Source organism: Anser brachyrhynchus (assembly GCF_964034855.1).
Source record: "Anser brachyrhynchus genome assembly, chromosome: 12".
In the NCBI taxonomy this organism is placed as follows: Eukaryota; Metazoa; Chordata; class Aves; order Anseriformes; family Anatidae; genus Anser; species Anser brachyrhynchus.
In genome coordinates, this window is record NC_137707.1 from 13,851,621 (window position 1) to 13,875,474 (window position 23,854).

Sequence of the window (23,854 nt, forward strand, 5' to 3'; positions counted from 1 at the left end):
ACAAGCACCATGCCTGCATTTTTCCTGTCTCATGGTACCTCACCAGTCCTCCGAGTGCCCTCAAGGAGAAGTGATCAGTGATCAGCAGCGGAGACGCTGCCAACACCTCTGTCCCCCCTTCTTCAGCATGCTCCATCCTTTTTGTAGCTTTGCATGCAGGCACTTCCTCCGGTCTGACACAGCCCTGCTCATCTTCTGGACGTTCTTACTGCTCCAAAGCCTCCAGCCAAAGCCTCTGAAATGCTTCCTGCTAAATTCAGGGAACCTTGTGTGGCTTCGAGCTGTCGGCAGCGCCGTGAAAGACGTACGTGGAGACTTCCAATTACCTAGCAGAGAAAATAAATCCCATACTGTTCCTGTTCTACCTAAGATGATTTACTTTCAATCAGCAAGATGTTTCCAGCCGAATGAAGTTTTTCCGTATCAATGCACATCTCTGAAACTACAGCGATTTGCTTGAATAAAACTGGGCACGACAGCGCCAGGAGATGATTATACCAGAAGCGTACTGCGAGCAAGCACCTCGCAAATGAACGGCCCGGTTCCTGTAAAAGCAGTCCTTGCTCCTCACCTTCATCTTAACAAATTAAGGGACTTAAAGGCCGCTGTACAGCTTTTGGACAGAGATGAATTTCACCTCCCAGGGCTGCGGGTAGCTGCGGGTGCGGGGAAGGAAGATGCTGAGCACCGCAGCTCAGCTGCAGCCTAGGCGGCTCAGGATAGTCCCCTACATCCTCAACAGGCCAGGGGAGCTCGCAAATGCACCCCGAGATCCTGCAACAAAATTCCAAAACCTCTGTGGGCTTTGTTTGCAAATGGGAAGAAATAAGCAAGCAAAAAACCTTACTTTAATACGCAGGGAAGGGAAGTGGTTGATCAAATTTTGATGGAAAATTTTCTGCCAGACATAATCAGTTATTTTTTAAAATTATTTTTATCTTGATGCCAGGCTAAAAAGTTTGTTTATGGGAGAGTTATGAAGCTAAATTCCAGTGATTTTGTTCTCACTCGTTTAATAGCTTGAAATGCGATTAAAAACTCCTGGATTATGTTAAACTAAATCAACGCAGATGCCCATGACCTTGTGTTTCAAAGGCTGCAAAAGCCCCGTTCAGACCTTCACGAGAGGGTGAAAATCTCTCAAAACTCTCAGACTTCTTCCACTCGGGCTGTGCTTGAATGACACATCGTACATCCTATTCCTGCAAGAAATTCGCTGAGGCAGAGATTAAGATGCCTGCTTTATTGCAAAGAAAAACAACTTCCTTAGTCAGGGTGACCTGGAAGTTGCAGACAGAGCTCATTTTAAAGAGTTTAACATTTTCAACCTGGATTTTTAACTCCCGTCCAAGAAATATGGATGGAGCCCCGTGACAGAATCCCAGCTGGGGGAAATCTCCTTCATGGAGGAAATACCTTTGGGTCTCTCAAAACTGAATTCCTACCACCGAAGTATTTCTTGCATGCAAAAATGTTATTGTAACTGACCAGCTGGTTCCTGTTAAAAAACAAGCAAATCCATCAGGGGATTGAAATATGCTGCCAAAATCTACAGCCCTGGACACGTTTGAGATTATCCCTCCTCAGATGAACTGCAAAAGTTTCATGGACCTGTACCGGGCAGCAGCGTTCTTGCTCCTCTAAGGCAAAATTTGTGTCCAATATCAACGCGTGTAAGTAAATCTAATGCCTTCATGAGGTCCAGTTAAAGCTAGCCATGTGCTTCTGTACCTTAACTGCTGGGCAGAAAGCTAAAACTGATGTTATGAGAAACTCTCTCGTGTGCCTTTATTTTTGCCTGTAGATGAACTGCTGCTGAGCTAGCAATGACTAGCTTCCAGGCAGGTAGGGGCCAGACCCTGATCTACCTGAAAGCCTTTCCTTTCAGCTTGTTTGCAGGTATATTAAACATGCACAATACTCTTCATTTCCGGTTTAATACAGACCAGAACTAGAAACAAGCGTGCCAAAGAGAACTGCCAACGTGGTGCTGAGTCCCTGAGGTCCTATGGCTTTTTTGAAGCAGCTCTTACTCAGATTATTTTCTAACTGAGCTCTGCATTAATGCTTCGTTTTGGCTCTGGGATACCTTGAGGGGGTTCCTGGGCCGTGTTCTCAGTTCCCTGCCACGTGTCCTTCACTGGGAGCTGCTTTTTGTACCATGCTTTTGGGATGCACCAACGACCCTTCCTTGGCTTGCTCTGTGAGGCTGTTTTAGTATTGCCATTTCCCAGCAGGAAGCAGGGCAGAGAAATGCTCTGTTTTTAAGTGTTGTGTATACAAAATAAGTTTAAGAGTGTAAATAGTCTACCACATCCTGAAAGCAACAAATTGCTGTTGATAAATGGAAGGCACCACTACTGCTATTTCACCAGAAGGCAACGCCGAGCAGGCAGGGCACAGCCAGCTGGTGCACGAGTGCTCCTGCCAGACCTGACAGGAATGTGGCCGCCCTTTGGCACTTAACAACACAGAGCCAAGAAAAGGAAGCACCCTGGGGAACAAGCAGCACCCACACCAAGCCTCCTTGTGCCCAGGGGCTGCAAAAAGCGTGGCTGTACTTGCACAATTCACCCTACTGATAGCATTCCTCCGCAGACACCAAAGGGAAGACCCCCAACAGCGATGGTGTAACTCTACCCCAAATTTAGAGCATCTCTTTCAACCTCCTGTAATTCAGCGTTGCCCCTTAACATATTTACCCCATTTCCAAAAGGCAAACGCTGCTGGAGGTGGCTCCTTTGTGCACGCAGGGGACAGGTCCCCAGCACCGTGACCAGCATCACGGCGCCGCTCCAGGGCAGAACCTGACCTCAGCCCTTTCCTGGCAGCATGCAGATGGGTGGGTGCTGCTGGGATGTGTCAGAGGAGAAAATCCACCCCATCTGCTGATATAGAAGAAGCACGAATCTCTCCTCCTTGCTGCCTGAAATCACTTTCGTATGCTGCCAAAAGCCAAACTAAAAACCTGCCCGAATGGGAAGGAAAAAGAGCAAGGAGGGACGCAGGCGAGGCTGTCCCCAACCAGCCCCGGGCAGGGAGCAGGCTTGGGTTTTATGTAAGGTCAGGGCATTGGCACGGTTTGGTTTCAATGAAATTTGGAGTTGTGTAACTTTGCTAACATGCCCTCTCCGGGGGCCTTTAATATCGAGATCAAATACTGACTACCCTCCATGCACCTAATTAGCTGTAATATGCATCCTGCTCTGCTCAGTACGAACAGCGAAGAAACACAGTCAAAAACCATTAGCTCAGGCTTTCTTTTGATTATAAAAAGACAGCTGGACAGCACATAGTCCTGCAGCAGCGTTTGCATTAGATGAGATTGCGTTTTTCTGGGGAAAACGCCTCGGGGCCAGGAGGGTTTCAAATAGCACCAGCAGAGGCTGACAGCCGCGCTCGTCTTCTTGGTGCGCTCCCAAATAATAATGCAGCGAAGGAAGAAGGGTTCCTGCTTGGAGTGACTTAGTTTTTGATCCCATGCAACGGGCTACGTTGTCAATCTACTTTGTCCATCCTCTGCCTGGGACCAGTGAGATCCCCCAGGGAAAAAATCCACCGGGCCGGTGATGACCCACATGCGCGAATTCTCATTAATTCCTCGGTCGTGTTACATAAGGTCATTTTGTTGAATTAAAATTATTGGGATTAATCCTCTTAAATGTTCTCTTAGATGCACGGGGGATCCAACCGCAGCTGGATCATCCCGCAGCTGGTTCTAGAAAGTCAAAACAGTGTTTTAAAGCCCCGTAATGGTTTTGTTAAATTCATCCCCCGAACAAGGACACAAAGCAGCTTTTTATGGCTTTTTTAGATCACTTACAACTTCTGTAAGCTGTCATTAACTATCATCAGAGCCTGAAAAATGAGGCAAATGGGTTCAATGTCAGTTTTACTGCCCAAACCTAAATAATATTTTTGGTTTCCCATCTGCCTCATCTGAAGTATTTTGATAGCTGGAAGGTGACTTTGCCTTTCAAACCCTTTTCAGATTTTGGTCTCCACAACCAAACACCCTGTGGACAACGGAGGAAATGGGAGAAGTATTCAGCCTCTTTATCTGCCCATGGAGTCCATCCTCACAATCAAGTAACACCACCAAATCCCACAAAAAAAATAAAGCATATTGCTTTTTTTGTTTTGCATATTTTGTGCAGCTGCCCAGAGCCCTCAGTTCACTGGCGCACGATTCTCTCCGCACATCAACAACAGGTTTGGTAGGAGGTACGTGGTTCCTCACAAAACAAACCCTGCCTTCCGAAGCCCCCCAGTCTACCAAAATCCCTTGGGATTCAAAGCTACTTCCCCTGTGCCTAGGGCTGATCTTGCAGAGCTGAAATATCTGCGTGTGTCGTAGCTGTGCTGTCGCTCATTAGGAATCATGTGCTGCCATGAAAACGCTAAGCTAAAATAAAAATATGCTTTAAAGCAGCTTTGCTTTTTCGGGATATCAAACCTTGCAGCGACTGTCTTTCTGAAGCACTGGCTGATGGGTTTGATTAGCTCTGGTAGCAGATCTTTGTTTTTCAGTACGTTTGGTGCTTTAACATGCTGGGCTGAGAAGGAATCGATTCCAAGAAGAGTGCTACTGCCGTTCCTTGCACCCTGTCCCTCCTCCCTGGCATGATTACAGCTCAGGGGCTCCATCTCCGAGCGCTGTGCTTGCCACGAGCCCCGGGGAGTGCTGCAGAGCTGACGTGAGCCTCCCCTCATCATCCCAGCTCCTTGAGTGACGATGTCCCCAGCTCTGCAGCCTGCTTGCCTTGCCATCGGGGAGACACTCGAGCAGCACACCCCACGGATCACGCGTCGAGGGAGAGGAGCTGACTGCCGGCAGAAACTCCCCAAAGGCTGCAATGGATCCGCCACTGCTGGAAATGTTCACAATGAACATGGGGCAGATGTGATGAAAGTCCTGGGCGGAGGAACTGCAATTTGGCCTCCGGTGCTCCTGCGGCTGCAGACAGCAGAAAGCCACATCTCGTCTGCATAATTGCGGTTTTTCTTGCAACGTGGGTGCAGTTTCTGCTGTGGAGATAAGGACATGGCGGATGCCCTGTCCTCCGGAGCCGCTGCTCGGTGTGCTCCATGCGCTGACACTTCCCAAGCTGAAGAGTTTGAGCCAAAATGTGGCAGATTCAACATTTTAGGATTCCACCCGTGCGGTTAATAAGATTTCGCAGCAGGAAGGAGGTATGTTGCGCTTGTAATTAATGACATGCATTTGGATATATTTAAATCATAACTTTCTACACTTGTACTCAGAGCACAGGTTATCCGAAGGGAAGACAAATGCACAGCTTTTCCCTGACACCTGCCGTAAGTATTCAGTCAAACATGAACCTTTTAGGAGTTCTCACCTCTAGCTGAGGCTTAGAAAACACCAGCAGGGGACAAGCCCTGGACCGGTCCAACTCTGCACACACACCCAGAGAGGGGCCCTGCCTCCGCTCCACATCTCCCCTGCCACAGCCTTGAGAAGTGAGAGGGAACCACCTTTCCCCAAGGTTTCCCCCATCCTTTGAGTCAAGGTATCCCAACTACTATGGTTTGAGAAAGCACTGGAAGATGCTGGGCATCCTCAGTGCCTTGCGGCATGTCCTGGCACCAAGGGCTCTGCTCTTAGGACTTGCTGCGTGCAGAGGCTCCTCTCTCTCCCCTCCACCTCCTCGTCCTCTCCTTCACCTCCTCTCTTTCTCTTCTGCCCCCTTTCCCTCTCCTCCACCTCTTTTCTCTCTCCTCTGCCTCCTCTCCTCTCCCCAAGCTGCTGCGGCTGCCACACTGGGGAGCAGGAGGTGCAGCCAGGTGGAGGTGCGTGCCCCGGTGTGGATGGCTGTGAGAACATTGCTCCTCAGGCCATGTGCAGCCCTGCATGGGGTGCTGTGGGTGCTCATCCTCGAGGAAGATGAGGGTTGCTTGTGTCCCTGCTCTGCGGGAGGGAGCTGGGCTTTGTGACCAGACCCAGGGATGGTCCTGTGACTCCAGCTAACTTCCTTTCTACTCCCAGTGGCAGCAGAAGAACGTGGCTCTACCTGGGAGGGTTACTGCGCAACCAGTGGACTGAGGACTGGCCATGGGCATGCAGCACAGCAGCTCGGTGATGTCCCTTGGTGGCCATGCCAGCCTCGCCCAGGTCCCTGTGTGCCCCTAGAGCTCCGTGTGGCTCCTGGCACAGCAGCTCCTGCCAGCAGAGGAGAGGGATCGAGAATCGAGTGCCTGGGGTACCCTGGCCAGACGCTCCTGCATCTGAAAGCCTGGTGCAGAGCCAGACCGGCACTTAAGTTCTCCTCGCCAGGCCCCGGTTCTGTTAATGGGAGTCCCAGGAGCTCTGCTCCACCAAGAAATCACCCGGAGACTGCTGGGAAGCGAGCCCCTCGGGCCAGCCATCAGAGAGCCCGCTTGGCACCTCTTCCTCCACCCTATTTCGCTGCTTGGTGCCCGCCAGACCCAGGCAGAAGCAGCAAATGCAATGGTACAAGCAGCTGTCACGGGGTGTACATACCAGTTCTGGCTCAGGAAGCTACCACCAGCTTTCGAGGCGGACACAGCTTTAAGGCAAAGCAGCCCCACACTTAAATTCATGGGTAAATGGGTTTGCCATCGTGCTGGGAAGTGACCACTGTGACAAACACCTCCAAAAATGAGTACGTTCCTCCCCCTACTCTCATCAATCCTTGTCATCCCCCACATCCTTATCTCCAACTGCAAAATTCCTTATTGATTTCATTTCCAAATGCCCGTACATCTTGCCTGGGAGTACCTGCGAGCAGGACGCATCGCAGCTCAAAGTGCCTGAACCTCCTTACAAAGTATTCAGATAGATTCAGTAAATCTGCCTTGTAATAAATTCACTCTGCATCTGATAGTCGGAGTTTAGACGCATCCCTAGCATTATTTAACCATCCCTGGTGTAAAAACATTCCTGCCTTCTGGAGAGCTTTGATTGGATTCACAGAGGCTGATGTTTAATTAGCTTACACTACTCCGACTCTCTCTTCCCACCCACGTAGTCGGTGTGCTGCTGGCATTTGGATGATGCAACTTTTTGATGGGGTAAGCTTTTATTTTTCCAGAAAGCATCTAAGAAACTTCAGAGACCTCAAAGCATTTGAGGTTTCCGACAGCACAAGCCTTCCCCTTCCTCCCTGGCTGCCGCCCAGCACAAGGGACCGGGTTCGGACAGGGACGAGAGCTCTCCATGAGCTCTTTGCCCTGCCTGGGGAAATGGGGCTGTGGTGAGCACGAGGAGGTCTCTGCTCGCTTCCTTGTGACTACGCACGCTGCAGAAGCCTCTATCGCATTTGAGAGGGCAGCACAAACAATTACAGATCACCTTGTCCGCTCACAGCTTGACCTGAGCCCTAGCAGGTGGTGTCTGCGTGCGTGTCTTGGTGCCCCACGTCCCTCCTTCACCTGCGTCCCCATGAGCACAAGCCGCCCGCAGCTGTGATGATCTTTCAGTGATCTTCAGATGATCTTTCAGGGTCCCTTCCAGCCCCTGACAGTCTGTGCGGCCACAGGGTCTGGTGAAGGGGGCTGCTGGGCCACAGTGGGGAGGAAAAGACAACAAATGCCAAGAATATCTGGGCTTTGGAAACAGATAAGGGAGCTCCAATTTAGCATTTAATAGCGCTGCCAGTGTCCCCTTTAAACAGTGATGATTGTAAATTACTAATATCTATATAATAGATTTACAACTGATGGGATATGGGGAAATGTGTGATAAAAAGCAGCACCTAATCTATAAGCAGAGGCAATACTGCTGAGTAACCCAAGGCACACAAGTGGCTCATTAACCAATCAATCGATCGAGTTAAATGCAATAACTCACGCGAAATGCTGCTCGGCCACCCAAGCTGGAAGCCCGGCTCGAAGCCCGGCTGCTCCCGGCATGGGCAGGACGGCCACAGCCCTGGGAGAAGGCTGGAGGGCTGCACACCACTTTTGTCCCTGGTGCTCTGTTCGCTGCCGATGTCTGAGCAAGAGCCTGAGAAAGGGGCAAGGGAACGGGGAAGATGGGAAGGAGACTGATGGAGCGGGGAGGGGTCCCCTGGGAAAACTGTTCTCCAGGGAGCCCGGGTGTGGCTGGGGGGCAGCTGCTATTCCCCCCACGTCCTGCCCTCTCGAGGATTTCTGCGGGGTGGCACGTGTTGAAACTGATCCCAAAATGCTCCCAGTATCAGGCCATGATGCTAGACCGTTCCCTCCTCTTTATTCCTAAAGCCTGCATTGAAAGCTCCCGGGCAGCGAGGCTTTCACCTCTTCTCCAGGAACAGTGATCCAGTGCAACACATTTCATCATTAGAAATATTTCCTGCTGTCCACTCACAATTTATCTATTGACGAACTCAAATGCAGCTTCCTTAATGTCATTCAAGCGGCTATTTTTAGGACCAGCATTGCCAGCAGAAATAATAGGCCTGGTGCATTTTTTCCCCCTGCAGAATGAGGCTTCCGAAATTATAGACAGGAGCGCTAACTGAGAGCCAAAAATGCTATGACGGCGAGGACGTCGGGTCGCAGATCAACACACTTCTCCCCCCTTGCACACGCAGCTCTGCTGCCTGGCACACCAAGCAGGCACATGTCCTCTGCGGGATCATTCGCGACCACAGTCGCTGCTTGGTGCTGGAAACTATCCCTGGCAAGGAAGCGTTTCATGTTTTTTATCCCAAAAGAAAATTAATCTTCGAGAACTCCTCCCCACTCCCTTGGATTTATGTGTGGCTCTTTGGACACGATCAGGCCCAGAGGAGCCCTTGGGTTCTTTTGGTTTGTGCGGTGCAGCGATGGACTCGTGCCCGTGGTTCTTGGGCTTCCCGTGGCAGGCCAGCCAGGAGAGCTCCTCGCCCAAGTCGGGCGAGCACCGTGCACTGCCACGGCTCCCCTCTGGCACAGCAACAAAAAGGAAGAAAAGCTTTCTGTTCCCAGTCATTTAACCAAATAAGATAAATAGCGTTTGTCAGCCCAGGAGAGCTACGTGTGGCTTTTGTCTCTCCTATTTGTAGTCACTAGTGCCCAAGGCTTGGGGTTGCACTCCCTTGAGTTCATTTCCCTGTGTACATTAGGGTTTCTTTGCATACCCAAATCCTCATTACCACTCCAAACCCCGGTAAATTATGGGAATGGTGGCTGATAAAAGTCCTCTTACTTAAAGCAATGGTGAGCCTACTGTCACCGAAAGCACTGGTCCAGGCTGTGGAAGCATGCAAGAACCGGGCAGGGGATATAACCAGCAGCAAGCTGTCGGAACAGTTAGGATGGAAAGACGCAGCAGTACTGGTGGTGGTTGCACAGGTACCGAGGGGCAGCCAGGACCCTCCAAGCCAGGGCTCCTGGTGCACAGCCCCAGAATTGTTTCCTAACCCCCTGCAGAGCTGCTGCAGCAGAAGGGATCACAGCACGTGGAAAGCAAACGTGTCTGAGTCAAAATGAACCTAGATGTGCCGAGGGCACAAGCTAACATGGGGTCAGAAATAGCGATATTGGCACAGCCTTGGCAGCCAGAACTCAAACAGGTAAACTCTGTGATGCCCCCAGGGACCACCAGAATTAAACGGATGGGAGGAAACCAGCTTGGAATAGATACGTGTTGAAATAATGAACGTGTGTCGTTCTGGGTTTCGTCAAGAAAGAGGCTGTAGAAGAAGCCGGGTCCCAAAAAGAACGTAGAAAGAGCCTGAGAGGAGTGGGAGGCTCCGCTCCATCACCCAGGGCTGGGCTCCTCTGGATGCGTTGCTGCAAGGCAAAGGGCCTGTAACACTCTGAATTTCGACCCTACTGCGATCTACGAGGGTTTCCGTTCTCTTCCCTAGGAGTCGGATCAGGCCCCGGGAATGCATTTGTTTGTTTTTCCCTTGTCATCAGGCTGCCTTTGGCTGAGAGCTACAATCCATTCAGGGAGGACCTGTTTATCTGTGAGAATAGCAGCACTGCTGTTAAGAGGTAAGAGTGGGAGTGTGCTTCAGGCAAAAAAACGCAGATTATAGCCCGGCTAGTAATGAATCCAGCACAGAAAGAAAGAAATGCAGAACGTTCTAATTTTCTGAATAGATTTAATTCCATTTTGTTCCCGGCGAGTCCCTTCGCTGACAATTGTCTGAGTGGAGGGAGGAAAAAAGGGTTCCAAGCAAAACACTTGTCCATGAAGGATGTTATTAAAATGTCCTACTTGAACACTGGCGCTCTGCAGACCAGAGGCGCAGAATGTGAGCGGGCTCTCTCCCTTAGACGAGCTTTGTCTAAATGCAGCATGTTTGTCGATTATTTTCCAAAAGCGCAATTGCTGTCATCAGAATTTGAGCTGGCTTGACTTGTCCTGCCTGATTTAGCACCCACTCGAACAGGGTGGGTTCAGGAGTTCAATGAGAACTTGAGTGTTGTTGGATTTGCAGCAGGCATAGAAAACACTCGGGAACACAATAGGGGGAGAGAACAGATGGGGAATACATGTAAAGTGGGGGCGAAGACCAGAGAGTGGTCAGGGAAATGAAAAAAATCCTGTGGCAAGTAAAAATCCACTGTGGCAAAATTCTCCAACAGGGTAAACTTCCATCGCTTGGCTTCAGAGGACTCATGCTAACTCTCACCTGCGTAAAGACCTGGTTCGGTGTATTTGCTAAATCTGGTCCTTTCAGCCGAGAATTTGGCTGCAAGACTGCAGCACGGATGTCAGCCAAGCTGTAGCAGAGAAGTTGGCCCCACCATCCTCCTGACTTGCTTTACTTTAAAGGTCTGGGCAGTGGGTCCTGTCCCCCTGCGGGTGCTGCGAACAGGACAGGTTCCTGTGAGACAGGAACGTACCAAAACCTGGAACGATGATAACCAAACACAATATTGCAGGAGGAACTTGCTGAGGACCGTCATCTTCTGCTTATGTGGGTAGCAGCATTGTCCCCAGTGTGCTCGGCCTCTTCCCTCGTGAAGATCGCAGTCCCTGCCCCTGAACTCGGAGTATGTGACCGTGCTATTATTGGTGCACGTGATGCTGAGCAAAGGGAAGCGCTGCTCTGGCTCTCGCTTCTTGCAGACACGGAAAGGACAGAGTGCACAAAGGCAAACACAGCCTCTCCTGCGCATGTGACAGTCACAGCACCAGCAAGTCGCCGTCAGATGCCTCATTCCTCCTGACAGGTCCTGTCCTAAAACAATGTCTGAGAGTCTGCAGCTGGTCTGGATTTTCCATACACAGCTGGAACTGCCAAAGGAACAGAAAAAGCTGGTGTAGCAGAAAAGCTGCCTCTTGGTTTGGAAAGAAAAACCTTTCCCAGCAGTTTGCGTGTAACCAATCGAGGCAGTTTGCCATCCTCCTCCGGAGTGGAAGTGCAACCGAAGCATCTTAGAGCACGGGGGGAAGGATGCTGCTCTGCTCCTGCACGGAGAAGGTATTTCACAGGAGGGACTGCACAGTTCCCGTGCCTTGCATTTCCTTTGCTATATTCACTTAGATCTGGGGCTGGGGCTCCAAAGCACTGGGTTTGTTTCCTGCAGGATACCTGGCTAGTGCAGAACATCCCTGTCCAAACAAGAACCTGCCTTACCTTGAGCTATGCCCCCACAGGACAGCTGCAGCTCTGGGACAGCCTAACTTCTTCTCCCTAAATGCAGCACCTTGATATTTGTTTCTGAATTTTACCTCACTGTTTTTTGTGGGCTGTCTCAGCAGAACTGATTCTGCTGCTGAATTTTTCAGCCCTTCAGCTCCTCCCCAGTATTTTGGAGCCACGTCTTCTGAGTCGGGCTCCTCTTATCCTGCTGCCCCAGTGAATGAGAATCCTGCCCAGCACAGGGACCAGGACCAGCTCGCCTCAGGGAAAATATCTCAGATTGAAAGCCAGGAAAAACAACGTGGAACATGAATGAGCACACTGCACACTCACTCTATGCCCTATCTTACGTGGTGCTGTTTATAAGGTTACCTGCATGTTTTTGGTGGCATCCCTCATTACTAAGTTAAGGCACAGCAACATCCACTTCTGTAATCTCTCTGGTTTTGTGGCTGTGCCCTGTGAGGAGCTTTGCAGGTACTCAATAAAAGAGAAAGGTGTACCTCTCCATTTGCATTGCCATAACTGCTTCAGCGCTGCCTTGCCGTAAAAAAGTCACCCCTTACAAACAAACGAGAGCATTTCAAACACAGCAGCCTCTAATGCTGCCCTTGCAGAATAATTTTTAGTTTGTGCTGCCAGTGCGGGAGCAGGGAGAAAAAATCCCAACCGAGCAGCGACTCAGCCCCTCACCCCCGAGAATCCCCAGCCTTTTTCCATCCTCGAAGGGCAGCGAGCCTCCACCCTGTACCGAGCACGCTGCCTCCCCTCCTGCTCCACCCGAGCGAAGGCTGTGTTGACACCAAGTGCTGCAGGAAGGCGGCACGGTGCAACTGAGACGCCGTCACCTTGGTGGGGTGACAAGGTGGCAGCAGGGGTGCTGGGCAAGGGGAGGCAGAGGGAGGCTGTGTCTGGAGGTTGCGGTGGTTTTGGTGAGTGGTTTGGGACCGGAGCTGCCGGGCTGGAAGAGAGAAGAGGGAGAGGAGCGCTGCACAAGGCATCAGCCCTGCTAACAACACCTGCTCCCTACAGGCACATCGGAGGGAAATCCCAGCCGGGATTTCTAAGCTTTATCCATCTTGCCATGGTTTCCTGCCTTGCCGTTGTTTACCAGCTTAACAAACTGAAGACTGTTTGGAAGAGATCACCCCTTAATCTGGCTTGTCCTGAGACCAATAGGAGAGGAGGAAGGCAAGGTCACGCACATCCGAGGCCAGCACAGAGCTGAAACATCCTTATTTATCTTCCCTAAGCTGTTCTAAATTTTATCTCCTTCGAGATATATTGGAGTAATCAAGACCAGAATTTGGCAGTGACTGGGACTGTTGGACAGGTCCCGGCTGTCTGTACCACGTCGTTATTTTTGGTGCGATCTGAATTTCACCCTGTTTGGTTCCTGGTGCTGGTGCAAGTCATGGGAACAGACATAATGCAAAGCTCCAGGCAAGTGTCTCCTGCCTTCCCGTGTCCTATGCAGCACTGCCAGGTGTCCGCAGGAAACTCGCCTCCAAGAGTTTATTTAGGCATCCCTACAAAGTGGAAAGCACTCCCCTAAATATCTGCTTTGGGAAAGCCGGTCCAAGGAGTGAGACAGACAGCTGAGCACAAACCCGTTTTTTAGAAGCTGAGTTTAAGGTTGGCTAAAAATATGGCCTACCCCTTCCAGGGGTTATTTTGCTTACGGTGCAGACAGGAATAAAGCTATTAGTAACTGAGCATTCGGAGTATTTGAGGCTGGTGTTTGTCTGTCAGTCACTCGTCCTCCAAAACATTCTTGTCAACATTTGGAAAGCAAGCGGGATGTACGCTCCGGCCGGGAGGGGCAAGGGAGCTGTAAGAGCTGCGAACAGGAGGAAAAGCGGAGACTAAAACACACAGAAAGGAGGAGAGAAGGGAAAAAAGCTGTTAATGAGGAAAAATACTGAAAGCCCCAAACATCTGGAACAATTCCCATTTACTTTTAGAGGTACTTTTTAAAGGAAGAAAATAGTTAAGTATAGGGGAAAACAAAAAACAAAACCACCTGTTTACAAAAAGAACCCCCCTCCCCCCCCAAAAAAAAAAAAGATTAAGAATGTGTACTGAGAAAATGAGTGGAGATTACATGGAAGAAGAGAAAGAGGAGAAGTCACCATGGGCAAATACAAAAATGCAAGGGCAGACAGTACGGGTGCGCAGGACACTCCTGCGCAGTCAGCGCTGCTTTCCAGGCATAACCTGGGGGACGAGGAGTTACTCAGGGTAAATTTCTACTGCAGTCCATGAAGTTGGGCTAACCAGATTGAGAGCTGAGTCACTTAGAGCAATCCTTCTGAGGAGCTCATCAATTTGAGTAAACCTTCAGCCTCGGGGTACAGCGCGTGGCTCTCCTTGGCTTCGCCCTGCAACGCAGCGCTGCTGAGGCCGGTGGTGCTCTGTCGACTTAGGTTGGTAAGAGTGAGAAGAAATCGTCTGGGGGCAAGGGAAGGGTCCCAGTGGCGCAGTGGGAAGGGAGGAGGTGGCTATGATCCAGAGAGAGCAATGGGAGGCACAGCGAGACCTCCCATGCAGGTGCGCTTGCTCTGCACCAGGACCCAGCGTGCTGCGCCAGGTATTTTATGACAAAAAAATCCATCCAGCCCATAAAAAACATCTGACTCTCCAGAAAGATAATGGGTATGGCTGCAAACTCACCGGGGTGAAATCCTGTCTGCTTCTCTTAAGCTCTCACCAGCCACCAGGCTGTAAATACCGCTCGTGGCAGGCCTGCAAGGTGTAAACCCTTCTGCAACCTTTTACTGCAGGGATAGTGGGGAAATATGCCAATGATACATAGAGATTCTAAATATTTAGGTGTTTAAATAAATGAAGCTTTCACATATTTCCAGAATCTGTTCTTCACGCTGTGCTGGGGGGTTGTCCAGACTGTACACCAAAGCACACACGCATTTAAAGGGAGCAGAAAATTAATTTCAGGCTCACAAAATTAATCAGTGTGTGTGCTGAGAGCTGGTCCAGGCCCTCTGCCACCGGACAGACAAGCCTCAACTCACCACCAAAGGAGTCCTAGTTTCCTGAGCATTGGGGTCAAATGACAAGGACCGAGGCCAGGAGGAGATTTTTCCTTTTCCTGAGATGTTGAGCAAGGAGGGGATCTCTCAGCCATGTGTGAAGTGTCCCTATGAAGTGGCTTAGCCAAAGGAATACGCAGTGCTGCTCATTCAGTCATTGCAAGGGAAATCCATCTAGAAATGACGCGATGATGGGCTTCGTGAAAACACAGGGCATATTCAGAGTGCTTTGGAGAAACTGCTTTCTTGGAGCACCTGAAGAGCCAGAAAAAGGGCACTGCAAAACTTTTTGGACCAGCTTCCCAGTTAACAGCATGCCAACCTAGTGTTACCGGCAGAGCTTCAAAGCAGGCTTCCTGACCTGCCCAAACCACCACGTTCCTCCACGACATCAAGATGCCGCTCGCAATTCGGGATTTTCCCCGTGCCTGCATCAGTAATCGCACTGCGGGATCGCAGAGTACAGCTAAGTGAAGATGTGCAGCTCTGACCTGAGCAACTGTCTCCTTTTATTTGTGCTGTTATGTCGGCATTTTCAGTGGGGTTACAATTAATTAAAATTCCTGATTAATTAAAATGTTTTGCGACAACAACAACAACAGCAAAAATTGCTTGGAGAAAAGCCTACGTGAAGTGAAACTGGAGCCTGGTTAGCATGAATATGCATGGAGCCCAAAGGACGCTGCATTCGCATGCATGCAGCCGGTCCCCAACGTAACTGATGCAGCGGAGGAGGAAGAACGTAGAGGCGAGGAGGATACAAAAATAGGGTTGTAAAATTTTGCATTACCCTCTGTATTTCCCCCTCTGCTCTAACTCAGAGTTTAAGTGCATGGAAATACCGTGGCTTTCACTACAGGTGGGTGAACATGTGGGTTTTCCAGGAAATCAGGGCTTGGGCAGTGCTCCTGCTCCTTGCTCTGACCGCCCTCAGCCACCAAAGTCCACACGAGTCGCTTTCGCCTGCTGGGTTGCAAAACGCAGGCAACACCGCGTCCCTCTCTGTATGAAGCTCTACAAGGAATAAAGAGAAAGGAATACAGTACAGAACGAGCAATGTGTGGTGGCAAATGACTCTGCTTCCTTCTCGCCTTTGTCAGATCTGTACCATGGCGGGAGGCAGCTCCAGGGCTGAGAAGAAATCTTTGTTGGTGCTCTGAAAGCCCCGCAGCAGAGCAGCATTGTCAGAGCCGGGGCTGAATGGTTCCACCGGGGATCCAGACCCTGTTCTTTCGGGAAAGCAGCAAGCCTCAATAAATAGCTGGTGCTATTACTGGATCCGGATAATTAACACTTCTGCGATTTTACGAGGAAAATGGTGTGTTGTTGCTGGGAGCGCAGGGGGCCAGGGCGCCCCTTTCTGCTAGTGTAAGCAGTCCCGTCCCTGGCTCTGCCTCTTCGAAGGCACGCTCCGTATGCAGCGCCAGCAAAGAGGTGATGTGCCTTCCCCTTCCCCTCCCTTCTTCTTTAAAACACTTTTTTTTTTGGCAGGTACCCCTCCTACCTCAGCGATTTAAAGGCTATGGGGAAGAAATCATCCTCTGAAAGAGCAATTTCAAGAAATGCCTGTCTACAAATGGTGTGTGCTTATGCAACGGCTGCATGTCAGCAGGGGCATGCAGCTCTGCTCGGCTCAGGTTAGGGCCAAAAATTAAATTTTGCTACCTGCAGACCAAGGCAGAAAAGAGGCAGAAGGAGGGGTCTCCTCATTGAGCAGGACTACCAAAAAGCCCTTTTCCCCAGGACTGGTGCCAGGTAAAGGTAAAAGGCTTCCAGGGAGGGACGAGATGCAAAATGACCATGCTGCCACCATCACTGGCAAGGCTATGTACAAAAGTTGGCGAAAAAAAAGAATATTGATTATTAGATGTTTTGCAGATATTCATGTGCTCAAGAGGATGACAGGTATGCAATTTATACTCTGAAGCATATAAGAATTGCATTATTAGTCTCTCTTTTTAAAGTATAATGAACACACAAGCTTCTTTCTAGTTATAATTGGATTTTTAAGGTTTATGGATCCACCTTCAACTTCTAGGCGACTACATTAGAGGATAGAGGATGAGATTATTTTCCCCCAAACTGAGGTTTCTCAAACTCACATGACTTAAGGGGCTTTGAGGCAAATCCAGTAGGTACCACAAGAGCTGCAAGAAGGGCAGGTATGGGAAACGTGAGCACAGTGGGCACTGAAATTATGACAGTAGAGCCACAGAATCCTATCACTACAACTTATTTTTTTAAAGAATGAAATCACGGAGTTCAAATTGATTAACATACACAACTATTTACTGAAGTAAAGGTCTAGTTACATTCACTGACTGCTCCAAAAGTTTAGTTGTCAAACTGAGATGCATAATACCTTATGTCTGTTTTAAAGATGACCAACGCTGCTTTTTCTTTTCAAATAATAAATGCTTAGATTATGCTTCAAAGAGGGACTGGTGGTTTTTTGATACATAAAACCCAGCAGGTAATCAGCTAAGGGGCTCCCAAGCCAGCCACAGCTCTGCAGCACTACGCAGTGTGCAAGCTCAGTGAATCAGATTCATTTCCTCCAAGACTCAAAGGTAGCAAAGAGTCATGTTGGATATTTCCCGAGAAAATAAGTGGCTGTGACAAACAGTCCTTCCAGCCCAGGGAGGCACCAACCTGTTCTTCCAAATGCCGTGGAGATCACTGGAGTTTTATTGCTTCTGATTTGTTTAAAATACGTGAAACGAAACACCCTCCCCTTGGCTACTGGCATGACCCCGCTGTGCTGCAGGAATGGCACCGGTGGCCACCAGTAAGGACAGAGGCCGGCTCCACCAAACTTCCCTGCCTCACCTTCCAGAGCCAGCCCTGGCGCAGGGCTCTCCCCCAGCCTGCATTTCCCTTTGCACATGTAAGCAGTGGTTTGCTGGTATTCAAGCACAGGACACAGAAGACCCCGATCCTACCAACATCAACGTCTCCTTTTAGCCCCTGAGCAGTCCTGGAGGTTTAAATGTGAGTACAAGTACAGCCAGGACAAAATGCTTAGCGTATTAAGGGAAATATTTAGACAATATAAAACAAAATGTAGTGTTAAACATTAATTTAAGTGACGTTTATATAACGTTAGGGGCATATGTAGGGCTAACAACTGGTTATAGATCAGAGCAAGTGAGTAACGTAAGGACATACTAATTAAAAATCCAGTCTTCAGTCACGGGTTTTCTTTCCCGCTCTGTTACTCTGGTTTTTGATTAGAAAGTAATCATCACATTACACAATATTTCTCCTCATTAAACTACAAAAGCAACAAAGATCCCTTGCTTCTTTGGCCAATTAGTGCCTGTGTACAATCATGGGGAATACAAATCAAAGCGTGGCTCAGCTCTGACCTAATAAGACATCCACGCAAAAGCTAAGCTCCGCATTTTTTTGTTACTACAGCATTTTTTTTCCGTTTACTACAAAGGAGCAGGCACTAAACGCTAGTCCCTGTCTCAGGAAATGCACAGTGGCCATCGAGGGGGCTGGCAGAGCTCCTCAGTGGCTCCAGTTTACCTCGAGGAGCTCCGAAGGGATGCTCGTGCGCCCAGCCAGGGATGTCGGAACTCGCAGCGACGGCAGCTCGAAGAAGCTGAGCAGGAGGACGGAGCCCACAGTGAGGCTGGAACAGCTCTGCATTTCCCCGGGCAAACCCCGAAAACAGGGGCCTGGGGGGCTGCTATGCCCCTCCTACCACAACCAGCTCCGTTCCCACTTTTTCCTTTCCTTTTCCTCTAAGAAAAAGGCCATTTGCAGAGTTTGTACTTCTCCATCCGCCCCCACCCCAAATCCGTGTAAGTTATTCTCACTTAAACCAATTTTGCTCTCCCACTGAGTGCCGAAGTGTTGCGAGTTGCACTGTGCCGTGCTATTCACGCCCACCCGCCATCCATTTTCTGACCAATTTCCTTCTGACATGCGTCTCAACCGTCTTCAGAATCTCTTCTGAATTTGGCCTGAATTGGAGAATAACATACTGCAACCCTGCTAAAAAGCTGCACTTAATTATCTCCGCCAGGAGGTGTGTGCACTGGGGATCACATCTTTTTTTGTTGTTTTTCAGAGCAAACGGAGGGGGAAGCACCAAGGAGGGGGCTGTGAGACTGGAGCCTCGGCTCGTGTTCCCCACTTCTCCAGCTGTGCTACAGAAGGCAATTAAGAAGTGGCTGCTCATCAGTGTTATTCTACTGAACCTGGTTAATAAGCACGGTTAATAAGCGTGGTCCTGCTGCCCCTCCGTCAGAAGTATTTCAGTTTCTTGGCCAATTTTGTTGCAGCTTTGAAGGCACTGAGCTCCTGGCAGTGCCATGGAAGCAGAAGGCAGAGGAGAGAAGCTCCCCTCGTACCCTTGCCCTCTCCTCACACACCAGCAAAGCCAGATCAAGGCTCGCTCCTGAGAAAATGCTACCTGGAGCTGGAATTCATTGCTCCCTCTGCTCACGGCATGATTTGATTAATCCGGAGGTTTGAAAGGAGAGGAGAGCATCAGCCAGAACATATGCTTCTGTGCAGCAGGGACCAGCTTTCTGTGCTGGATGTACAGTTCCTGGCATGACGGGATCTTGATCGACTTACAGCTTGCGTGTGCTCCAGCAAAACCCCGATTTAATTGCAGTAGCAGCTCCTGCTCCCTTCCTGACTTCCACAGGACGGTTCTCTGTGAAGGACGGAGTCCCTCCATCACCACGAACTTCCACAGTCTAATTATCCACAGCTGAATATCCCATCAAACGCTGGGGATTCGACCCCTCTGAATTTCCTTGGAGGGCTACGGGAAATGCAGTGTGAAGGGGCAGAATTTGCCTATTTCTGCAGGGATTTGCCTCGCTGCACCTGCAGCTCGGGGCTGACCCGGGATGTCTGCGTGCTGCACCGACTGCATCACCTCCTGCCATGTGCTCTGCTCCTCCAGCCCGACTTAGCGGCGTCTCTGCTGCTCCAAGTGGAACAAATGTCACCGTCGTGTTTCGCGTCGTCTCCTGCTGCTGTTTGCTTTTATTTTGGGTCCTGCTGGCTGTCAGGGAAGAAGCGCAATCCTGCTTTTGGGAGGTTCAACCAGGGAATTTCACTTGTGAGCCGAACAGCCCAGTGCTAAATGGTTAACGAGCTTTTTTTTGGAGGAAAACTGAATCTTCCCCTCAAAAAGAGATCTTCGGGGCTTTGTCTGGCCTGCTTAAGCCAGCACGTATCAATCGCTGTCCTCAAGCTGGGCAGGCAGCGTGGCACTGAGGGGGTGCTGGCCCCTGTGTGCCCTGTGCTGCCGAACCGTGGTTACCTCCGAGCAAATCTGCCATCCCAAGGCACCAAGGAGGCAAATATTCACTGACGGAAGCCCTCTGGAAAGCAAGCCCAGTAAAAGCTCTGCCCTAATGGGATGCCTTTCCAGGGGTATTTGCCGTGCTGATCGATGCCTCCAGCACCCACCCTTGGCGAGGTGTGCAGACACACAGAACAAGCGAGAACAAGCGTGTGTGCAGAACAAGCGAGCGATGCGACGAGGGTATCTAACGCGGGCAGATTTCGTTAGCCTGACACAATCTCAGAACAGCTAAACGGGGCAAAACAACCTGTATTTGTGCTCAGATCCCGGTGATGTTTATTTACTAGGACAAATATAGCTGAGGGTTGCAACTTATCAACGCTCGCTTTATTTCAAGAGCAAATTGCTACCGTGGAACCAGCCATTTGATGTTTCCCTGCTATCGCCCAACAAAGGGAGCTCGCTTTACTAAGTCGGCTAATGACCGGCAAAATCACCTCACGTGGATTATAAAAATAAAAAGCACAAAAGGCTCGGGATGAAAAATAACAATTTCCCTCACTCGCTTTTGTGGTCAAACAGTGGGGAATTCGTAGTAGAAAATTCTGCTTTGAAATAGAAAAATAATAGTAACAGTGAAAATAAATGACAAGGTCTTGGTTCTATTGAGCTTTACCGAGCCTTGAAAACCCACAAGTTTTGCTGTTGGAGAGTGCATGAGGATTCATTCAAAAGTCAATAATCAGCAGAGAGGGATTAGTGCCTTCCAATAACTGCTCGGACTACAAAGACAGGAAAAGGCTCCAGCAGCAGTCATTATCTTATCCCTTTACACTGGCTCGCGGCCCCGAGTTTCACATGCACTTATGTTTACTATTATGGCAACAAAGCAAATTTGATCAGAGCAATGCCAAGAAATAATCCGATGGCACCTTTGGGTCAAATCTTCCTTGATACCTAAGGAATTTGCTGAGATGCTGGGGCCCGACCTGGCTTTCCTGGAGCAAGGAACAGCTCTGCGGCGCACGGCCCCGCGGGCAGCACCGCACGCTGGCGTGCTTCCAGCCCTTGGGACACGTTTCCTTTCTGCTCCTCCATGTCTCAGCTAGCCTGGACAGGCCTGGGATGCTTTCATTTTTTTCTCTGCAGGCACCACAGCCCCAGGTTATTTGCCTTCCCCAGCTGTGGTCCGAGCTCTGTTTCCCTGTTCTGCAGTACCTGCAGACAGATTTGCGTAGAAGATGTAAGAAATCAACTGGAGATGGGAAGTTTGATAGCAGATGAAATTGTTTTGGGTATCTGCGAGATGGCATATCCATCTAATAGGTTCCCAAAGACTTGAGGCATGGAATCGGTTATCTTAACACAAATCTACAGATCACAAACTCTCTCATTTGGGGTTTGAAGTCACACTTCCATCCCGGTCAGCACACAGCATTTTACTGCTACTCCTTACAGCCTTACGAAAAAATGCTCTGCCCTTCTGCTTTGCTGTGCCACATCTGCAGGATAAGAAAGATAAGTAAAAGCTGTCTGCATGCTTTTGTATTCTCCCCTCCACACAAAACACACTTACAGCAGACCTCCCCAGCTGAGGACCTCAGAGCACGTGGAGATCTGTAAGCCACTGGCCCTCTGAATCTCTACCTTAGCAGCCACACGGACAAGGCAGGGACCTGAAATGAGTTTGGGCACAGACACATGTGATAAACCCTACTCTGAAACGTGGCGCAGGCCCACAGATCTCACCCGGTCCTGGGGGCTGATCCTGGGACTGCCTGCACCTGGAGCCGAGCGAGCGTATAGGGGCAGCTGGACTTGTGGGTGCCGCTGCTGGGGAAGTACCGTAGCCTGGTTTCCATCTCTTTTGGCAGAGAAAAGCACTTGTTCTTCCCTTTGGGATTTGGAGGAACTGCCCTGAAAGCCACTGGTCCAGAGCCTGGGGCTTGCGCCTCTCAACTCACGTCTGGGTTTGTATTTCCACAAGTGTCAGGGAGAGCCATGTCTCCAGCTGCATCCTGAAGCCTTTCCTAGGATGATGGAGCCCCTGAAAAACGATCCCTGTAAGCCAGGTCAGGATGACTGTATGATGGACTTGTCACACACGGCTTGGTGCACGCTGCCCTTACACCAAAGGGAAAACTCCTGGGCTACACACCTGCACTGCTGCTGGGGGAGCACTAAACGCCCAAACCAAAAGCCTGATTTTTCCCAATTTTGAGTGAATTCAGTGTAGATAGGTCTCTCCTCCATAACATTCCCATGTTTTGTCCTGTGTCCTTGCAGGGGCACTGCGTGTGCAGTGTCTGGGCTCCAGGAACTACGCTGGCCGGCTCCCACTCGGATGCAATATGGCACGGGGGCTGGGACACGGGGTTATGTGATGAAGAAGAGATCACTGGTGCCAGCCCCCGAGCAGCAGTCCTTTTGTGTGGGTGTAGAGCAATCCCCAAAGCAGCCTGCACTGCCTGCTGGAGCGAGATGGACCACTGGTGGTCTGCAAATCAACTGCAGAGCCCGCTGAGCTAGGACTGGCTGCGGCAGGGCAGATGGCAGCCCTATGTAAGAACTATGCTACACAGCTCAGCGAGGGGGCCTCGTGGAGATCCCAAAGCTTGGGGTCCCGCTGCTTCCATCCCTGTGCTTTCAGGTTAGAAAAAGCAGAGGGGTTGGGAAAGCCCGGACTCACCTCGCCCCCCACAGAAGACAGGCTAAAAGCAAAGATAAGCCCCACAAAGGCTCCTGCGGAAAAGCCGCCTGTATCAACAAGCCCCAGCTCCGGCGGCTCGGTGACCACGCTGCCCAGCGCCCCCAGTCAATAAAGGGCCGATTCTGCTCCCTTTCGGGAAACAATGTGTTCCACACACTGACACAAACACCAGCCCCTCGGTAAGCCCCGGCAGTGTCAGGGGGTGTCAGGCTCTGCCCGGCGGGCTAACAAAAGCACGAGTCCGCGGCCAGTCTCCTCCTGCCATTGAGGGCTGCCCTCGCTGCGCCGAGCATGATTTTTTTTCTCCTAATGGAAATGAAGAAAACCTCCAGCGCAGATAATCCCCCATTATAACGGCAGTACGTTCGGGACAGGGGCCAAGCAGCGTAAAGAACAAGCCAAATCTCTTTTACTTAAAGCCTGGCCTGAATGTGATAATGTAATGACTTCGGTCTGGATGTTTCAAATGCCATTCACTGTGATTGACTTAGCATATAGATGGTATCGGCTACAATAATAAAGAACGAGGAACAGATAGCATTGGCCAGCTTCTCCTGCTCCCCAAAAAACAGTACCTGTTTGCAAGCAGCCCAGAAGCTCACTAGGTCCGAGCCCAGGTTAGTCCCACACCAATGTCATGGGGTGCTGGATCAGCCTGTACACACTGGGAGCTTCTTCTAGCAACGTGGGCTTCCCCAAGCGTGGTAACCCTGGCTGCTGCTTGCCTTCCTGGTGTCTGTAATAGCTAACTCGTATTTGTTTTGCAGAAATAAAGCACAGCTCAAGCCCTGCTACTACATGCTAGCTTAAAATGGCTTTCAATTATGATTAGCGGGGTTTTAAAGGGGATTGTGGTGACATCTCAAAAGAAGCAAAATATTTATGGGAGAAATTAAGCTACTGGAATGACTGGCGGTGTTGAACATGCTCCTCACGCAGCTGGCAAAGAGCAAAATAAAGCTACAATAAACTGATGACAACCACTTTCTAGAGGAGTAATGGCTTATCTCAGCAGAGAGAAGACCCCTCAACTTTTAAGCTACAGCAGGTTATTAACTGAGCATTCGCACACCTCTCCCACAAAACATGAGGAAGAAGCAACCAGACCAACCAAAACAGATCACTTCCTCAATCCCATACCGGTGTAACTGAGGGCAGAAGGTAAAGTGAGTGCACAATGCCACCATTCTGATTTAACATACCCACTTCACTTCATTTTGATGGCTATGTAGGGTGGAAAGCAACAGGGAAACGTGTTCCTTGTCCCTTT

General features: G+C 50.0%; 1 protein-coding gene and 1 long non-coding RNA gene across 3 annotated transcripts in view; one reads left to right on the top strand and one right to left on the bottom strand.

Moving 5' to 3' along the window:
• GNAO1 (G protein subunit alpha o1) overlaps window positions 1-23,854 on the bottom strand; it is a 137,431-nt gene that overhangs the window by 97,741 nt on the left and 15,836 nt on the right. The window lies entirely within an intron of this gene.
• LOC308176314 overlaps window positions 1-23,854 on the top strand; it is an 87,360-nt gene that overhangs the window by 48,471 nt on the left and 15,035 nt on the right. The window contains exon 3 of the long non-coding RNA XR_013938225.1: window positions 1-23,854. This exon is cut by the window's right edge and continues 15,035 nt beyond it. This is a non-coding gene — a long non-coding RNA (uncharacterized lncRNA).